Raw genomic sequence first — 8,302 nt, forward strand, 5'->3', positions numbered from 1 at the left:
GTTATATACCCAAAACATTTGTGTTGCGAAATTAAAACCTGTTGCGAATTCAGAAATCGAGTTGCGAATTTCAAATTCAGTATTGCGATAGTCAGAATCTCGTTGCGATTTACTAAATCGCAATGCGAATCTGGAAACTGATTTGCGATACCGGAGATCGCGTTGCGAATTATCGATCGTATTGCGATTTAGTTGGTCATTTTGGCAAATCCAAAAAAAGTTGGTTAAAATCGTATATTATAAAGCATTTTTGGTCACTGAGGTTATTTTCTATCATTTTTAAATACGTCTTTTTGACATTTAGCAACCCTTGTTTTATATACTTGTAGCATATTAATATCATTATATTTTAGTGTGAGAAAATTGCCCAAAGTGATGGTTAATAATAGTAATAATTAATTATATTACTTGCATCGTGATTTTATGGACTTATGCATGCCATGTTCATTTTGCAGGAATATTAACTTCACGAAGGAGGAAAATCTGACGTGAATAAAGTTGGATATTGATTATATATATATATATATATATATATAATGGACGGTCTAGACATTAGTCTTTTATAATTGACGATGAGAATGAAAATTAATGGATGGGGACAGCCAAGCCATTACCAAATGAAGAACTTAATATGTAAGGTGGAATTTAATATATATATATATATATTGAAAAAATATTAAAAGTTATGTATGAGTCAAGGCAAGTCGGAATAAATTTTTTTACTTATAATTTCAAGATAAATAACCTATTAAATAATTTCAGTGTTTAAGGAAAGTGTGATTCGCTTTAGAGGTTTTAGGTTCGAACAGTTACGTTAAGTATGTATGCGTTGTTAATAATTAAAAAGATTCTAAATATATATTACCTTATAATCACCCTAAACTATTCAAAAATAAATAAAAAATAGTTCTAAGATAGATTCAATAATAACATGACATTATCTTATGATGACACGTCAATATCAATATTAATTTTTTAGCAACATGTGTCAAAATAAAACTTAAACTAAATGTTAAGTATAATTTAAAAAAGATAAAATTTAAATATCAAAACAAAACAAAAATAATAATTTAAGTGTTAAACAAACGTGTAGTTTACCCAAATTTAAAAGCCCAGTGGCTTAAGAGTAAAATCCACTGGGCAGGGGAAGAGGCCTTGCATTTTCCATTGGGCTTGACTGCACTTTGTGCATGCCAATCCCTTTCTTCTTCTTTTCCTTTTTATTTCTACTATTACAATGATTTTGCCACATTCCTGCAGGAAAATGGAGTAAACAGTTGATGCCCTTTAGCCCTCCATTTGAACATTTAAGACATCAGTGGATTTAAGAATGCAAGTTTACCATGAGTAATCAATGAACCTTAACAGAGATGTTTAAGCTATTAACAACTTAAGGCCTATGTGTTACCCTTTTTTTTTTCTTACCTTTGCTTTAGGCCCTTCACTACACCTACACTTCATCAATCTTCACAAATTCCCTTTTTGCTTGTTTCTATTTACAAAATAAACAGGGAAACTTAAAGACACCAGATGCATCTGTGATTGTCGATAATCTAATGGATGGAATGGTGTATGAGATGAGAGGAGAAACACCATCCATTTCCTAATTGAGATCGATATCAACCCGCTCCGGGTTTCCCCTTTCTGTCTGATTGTTAGCTAATTCTGTGCCTAGCTGACCTTTGTCTCCCGCACCAAATGCGTAAAGCTTCCCGGACTTGGTGAGTACAAACGTATGAGCGTTCCAGTATATCGAGTTTGTAAGGCTGATCTGTACCACCCGTTCATTCACTTGCTTCAATGACATTACCAGCTGGGCTCAATACATTGGCATGTCTGTTTCCCTGCCAGATAATGAACAAAAATGACGACAGTTAACTGGGTGAAATATTTTACTTTGACAGCTCAATGAAAAAAAATGGTGTTATCATTACAAACGGAACAGATAACAAGTAATGGCCTTAAAAGGAATAAGAAATGATTATGAGGTAAACCCATAAATGCCCTCAAACATAGACACATGCAGCACACTATATCGGAAAAATGTCAATCCGGTTTGAGGCTTAAACTGAGGTCAAGCATCCTGCAAACTATGGAGAATCTTCTGTAAACCAAATAAAAGTTGAAAATTAAATAAAGTTTAAGGGGGAGGGAAGTTCAAACCTGTCCTTCAGTAGCAGTATTATGTCCGAGGCTAGCAGATTCACCACAACCGAAAGAGTATACATCACCGTCATCCGATACCACAAAGGTTGTGTAGTCCCCTGTTGCGACATGAACTGCTTTGACATTGCTTAATGCCTCTACAACCTTTGGAACTGATTCACACTCTTCATTTCCATGACCTAAGCACCCATAACGTCCCCAACCCCACGTGCAAACCCTTCCATCCCGACCCACAACAGCAGCATGCCAAGCACCAGCAGCAACCACCACTGGCTGAAGGTTCAAAATTTGAAATTGTTCAATCAATCGAGGGTACTTTTCATCAGTTCTTGAGCCATGTCCAAGCTTTCCGCCCAAGCCACACCCAACAGAGTACACAGACCTAATTGTTCCAAAAGAAGGGCACACCAAAAAATTAATATTCCTATAAAACATTCAAGAAAAGTCCAATACTATCATAATTTCATAACTCAAAGAGTCATTCATCATTTCAAAGAAATATGATGAAAAGTCATCAAAACCATTGTTCGGATGCCTTTCTAAAAATAAATTTAAAGAGCCATTTGATAAGGTATTTGGATGAACTCACATGCCACTGGTTGACAAGCTAGGCAAAGAAGGTAGCAGTATCCAGCCGCAATTTGCACCACAGTTATGTTCTCAAGTGCTCCCAATAGAGGTTGGGGCTCCACATCATTTGGCTCGGTTTTGTGACCAAGTTTACTATCCTTTCCCCAAGAGAATGTGTAAACCCTGCCCTCTCTGGATAATACAGCTGTGAAAAAGTTCCCAATTGCAGCTTGGACCACAAATATGTCTTTCAAAGACTCAACAGGCTGGGGAGTTGTAACAAGTTTGGTTCCTTGAACCCCGTATTCTGCTTCGCCAAAGGAATCCTTTCCAAATGCATAAACTCTCCCGGCATCACTAATCAGCATTGTTCTGCCAGCCCCAGCAGCTGCTTGGATAATTCGAATGCCTTGCAAAGATCTACAAAATAATGGAGTTCCATTAACCCTTTGCATATACTTTTAAACCATCAGGCATATGCAGAGATACAAAGTATTTGGCAACCTTATTTGCCGAGGCCGCCAGTCTTCTTCAGTATTTCCATGTCCCAACTGTCCAGAGCTATTAGATCCAAAAGAGTACACTGCTCCCGTAGATGTCACAGCAATGCTATGACCAGGCCCTGCAATTGCCTGTGATTTCTCCCTCCTGCAACATGCTTCCCCAGCTAGCAGAAACCTCAGGACCAACTTCCACGATCCCCCACATCTCTGCTTCAAACTTTGACGTTCTTCATCAGTCATTGGCTTAAATATAGCTCTTCTTAGGCACATGTCAAGAGCAGCAAGCTCCGATATGGACAATTCATAATCGGGGGTAAAGTTTGCAGGCTGCCTGAAAAAGGAGCATGTTGCCTGCAATGCATGTTAACAAAATCAAATCAGCCAACATTATCGATTCCAGCATTTAAAAGGAGTTTCATGTTCAAAAAGCTAAAGAAAAAAATCCACTCGCCTCGAGTTTTGCAAGATCTTGAGGATCCAAATTACATGTGGTGAGGACATGAAGAACAATGGAAGGATTGGCAGCTAAGGGGAATTCTCCGGGAGTGGAGTCCCCGAAGCAATGGCATACTTGTCGCAGAAATGCAGATACAGGAGCAGCAACAATAGTAGTAATCGGTTGATCAGGTATGTTATGGTATTGTACGGTAGGGGTTCCGCTCGTTGAGGCGTCCATGGGCACTGCCAACTTTTGAAGTGCCCAAACTTGGCAAATAAGATTATCCAAATTGCTGACAATTAGGAAACATGGGTACAGTAATCACTAAGAAACCCTCCAATGATCCAAACTACCCCTTAAACACTAAACCTATGTCGATTTATCAGTTCAATCTACAAGTGCCGAAAATATCTACCTTAAATAATGGATTGATCAGCAAACTTCAAGTCTCAACCCTACAAATAGAAAAACCAAAAATAAAAACAGAAAAAAGTTCTCATATAAACTCCTTAAAACAATTTTACACCACAAACCATGTGATCATTTCACAAATCACAAACCAGAGCATTTTTTTAAACCTCTTGAGCAACTTTATCCGAAAACAGACCAGTTTGGCTGATCCAAATCGAGACTGGAGAGTCGAAATGGCGAAGCTCGGAGACACCGAAAACTCGAAGAAAAACAGTGGCGGAAAAACCAGTGGAGATGATGAAAAGATGTACAAATTTTAACAAGGAAATTTAAGGAGGAAGAACCGAGAGAAGAGAATTTTGAAAAGATGAATACCAATCCTCCATGAGAAGCATATTCCACACTTAAAAGAAAACCCAGAAAAGCAAAGAATTCCCCATGAAGGGGAGACACTTCTGTTTACGTAAACTCTCTATTAAATAAAAGTCAGAATGATCATTGACCTGATCAACAATCAATCAATCAAGCAAATTCAACATCCACCGTTCAAAAAACAAAGGATAATAATAAGAAAAAACATTTTTTAAGAAACCCAGATCATTCAAACCATCACATAATAAAAAATGGCGAAATACACTGGATCACGTAACCTTGAGAAGCAGAGAAAAGAAAAGGAGAATCTAAAGAACAGAGCTGAATTACATGTTTAATAATATGTCATTTAAAAAACAAGGCAGAATAACAAAGAGATGAAAATTACATATAAAGAACCTATGATTCCTCAAAAACCCATCAGCAACTGTCAATAATTAAAGAGAATTAAAACCCGAAAATAGAAAAAATCATATCAAAATTGGAAGAACAGGGACTTGAAAAATGGATTCAGATTGGGATTTTGAAGGGAAGAAAAGGGTAGAGAATTGTTTTCTTTAGATTGATTTCGTAAGGAAGATGTGAGATTTTCTCTTATTCTCCATATGAATACAACGTAAGCTTCCTCTAAACTATGGTAACTGACTTATCACAACCTCTGGTTCAACGAAATCTGAGGGGCTAAATTATTAATAATATTATTATTTATTTTTTCTCTCAAAAATAATAAAGCTTGATAATTTGATAAGAGGTGGGTGAATAAAAATAGACAAGGACCCTTTGGTTTTCCTACATGGACCAGTTTTACCGGGAAAACGCTAAATCCCACTATGATTCCCGAAATGGATAGCCGGCGATCCGAATCGCCGATCTTCGACGATCGGAACCGGTAGACCTTACGATCACCATTAACAAAATAGAATCGCTAGAAACTGAAAGAAACTTAGAAAATTTGACCTGTAAATAAAAGAGACTGAGTTCAAAACTGAGCGAGCAAAACGCAAACTTGGTTCTTACTCTCTTTCACTTGTAAGAGTGTTTTCAGAAGAAAGAAAAAAAGATTGTCCTTTTCTTCAGTTTTTGGGAGAGAAAAGGTTACTGCAAATTGCAAAACCAAATGAAGAAGAGACTCATACATATATAAGACTTTTAAAAAAAAATCTTTTTAAACTTAAAATAATATAAATGAAATAAAATTAAATAACTTATAAGATTTTAATTGTTTTCAAACTTGAGTAATACAAATTGTTATTATTTTTTGAAGTATTGTGTTTTAACATTAAGAATGTCAGTAATACGAGTTTATAATGTTAAATGATTGATAGTTATTTTTAAATAAATATTATTTTGTATTTATCTCAGATTAATTAAATATATATATATACGCACACATTTAGCCTCTTAAAAATTAGTGAAAAATGATGACATTTACTTTTATTATTATTATTATTATTTAATTGTAAAAATTAAAATTTAATCATTTTAAAATTATTTTAATATTATAAATTAAAATTTAATCAAATTATGTCTAACTTCAAGTAAAATTAATTATTTTAAACTTACATTTAACTTGAGTATATATTAACTTTAAGTTGAGTTTATTAATTTTTTTATTTAAAATTGAAATACCTTTTATTTTAATTAAATATTATTTTTACAAAAAATTTTAAAACTTCGGAATTAATTCTTTTAATATTTTAATGGCTTAATTACAAAAAATTTCTCAAATTATGTCTCTTTTTTCATTTAGGTGTCTAGATTTTTTTCGGTCAATATAAGTGTCTAACATTACGAACGTTATCATTTTAAGTGTTTAGATTAAAAACCTTAATTTTATAATACTAGACACTACACTGACTGAAAAAAAAAAATAAACACCTAAATAGAAAATGAAGTATAATTTGGACATCTTTTTATATTAAGCCTATTTTAAATAATTAAATTTTATAAAATCATCTTCAACAATTATTTGAACTGATTAAGAAAGTCATAAATAGAAGTTTAAACTAAAAAAAATAAAAATATTTGGTTCTTAATAGTTATTATTTTAATTCACGGATATAATTAAATTTTAGACCAAAATTTTAAGGAATTATTATCTAATAATTTCTATTAATGGGCATGAACTTTAGCGACTTCGGTAGTAAAAGAATTGTTGTTATTTTTTGAGGTCCCAGAATTTAGCACTAGGAATGTCAGATTATCAATAATAATAATAATAATAATAATAATAATAATAATAATTATTATTATTATTATTATTATTATTATTATTATTATTATTAATATTAACTTAAACTATTAGTTTTAATTCGTTTTGATACCCAAACTCCGTTTTGTTTCAAAAGTATACGTAACAATTAGTTTAGGATACATTTTAGTGATGATGAAGTTAACATATCACTATAAGATAATATCACGTCATCATTGAAAAATAAAAAATATCGCATCAATAGTTCTGTTGATTTTTTAACGGAATGATACCAAATTGAAACATAAACTAAAACGTTTGGAATGGTTTTAAAAAAAATAAAATTTAAATATCAAAACAGAACAAAAGTAATAGTCTAGATACTAAATGTGTAGTTTACCTTTTTGTTTAAAGGAAAACACGTAGCTTTAAGATGTTTCAACTTCCTTGAAAGCCAGAAAATGAACTTCATCTACTATCATAGAGATGATTTCATTATTCAAATAAATAATTACAATTTATACTAATATATATATATATATATATATATATTGTTGCAGAAGACGGCTATCGGATAGAGCAAAATCGCAACTGATAATTTGAGAAAATAAAAATGAAGATAAAAAGAGACACAAAATTTACGTGGAAAACCCTAAATAATATAGGGTAAAAACCACGGGCAACGGTAGAAGAATTTCACTATGAGAAAATAGGAATTACAACCTCTCTCGATCTACCAAGGAAAAACAATGATAATTCTCTCTTGATAAAAAGGAGAAAACAACTCTCAAGAAACTCTCTAAATTCTCTCTAGTATTGGAAGAAAGCTAGAATGCTTTGGGATGGTTTTGAAGCTAAATGAGCTAGGGTATTTATAGTTGAAACTTAAGGACTAATCTTATAAATACCCTAAAGTTTAGTGACTAAAGTTATAATTTACCCATTATTTTCAAACATTATTACGCCTAATTTGACATTGTTGCACCTAATTTTGACATTGCAATATTAGGTGCCTAACTTGAACCAATTTTCCAAGCTTTGACATTTCAACAATCTCCCACTTGAAGATTTGATTGGAACAATCATATATTCACACCATTCTTTATACCTTGTACCATTATGTTGCTTACGTCTCTGACAGGCCACAAGAGGATCGACACCAGGTAAATTTATCAGCGTTGATCACCTTCGTCATGAAATCTGCTATGTTATCTTTGGTATGGATCTTCTGTATATCTATCGTTCCTTCTTCCACCTTTTCACGAATGAAATGGTACTGAACTCGTATGTGCTTAGTCCTTGAATGAAATGTTGGATTCCTTGCTAGATGCAAGGCGCTTTGACTGTCACAAAACAGAGAGACATACTCTTGATTGTGCCCAAGCTCCTCTAATAGCATCTCAACCAAATTGCTTCTTTACTGGCTTGTGTAGCTGCTACATATTCTGCCTTGTTGTTGACGTAGCCACAACTGACTGCAATTGAAACCCAGCTTACAGCTCCACCAGCAACTTGAACATATCCTGTAGTAGATTTGCTTTTATCCAAATCCCCTGCATAGTCAGAATCTACATACCTATTAATTAGTAAGTTTGATCCTCCGTAACATAATGCAACATTTGAGGTCCCTTTGATGTATCTTAGGATCCT

The 8,302-nt window shown here is 33.4% G+C and overlaps 1 pseudogene; it reads right to left on the reverse strand.

The window, feature by feature from the left end:
• Positions 1 to 1,344: 1,344 nt before the first annotated feature.
• On the reverse strand, positions 1,345 to 5,353 carry LOC120215305 (annotated as a pseudogene).
• Positions 5,354 to 8,302: the final 2,949 nt, after the last annotated feature.

Source organism: Hibiscus syriacus, unplaced genomic scaffold (assembly GCF_006381635.1).
Source record: "Hibiscus syriacus cultivar Baekdansim isolate YM2019G1 unplaced genomic scaffold, ASM638163v2 tig00110114_pilon, whole genome shotgun sequence".
NCBI lineage: Eukaryota > Viridiplantae > Streptophyta > Magnoliopsida > Malvales > Malvaceae > Hibiscus > Hibiscus syriacus.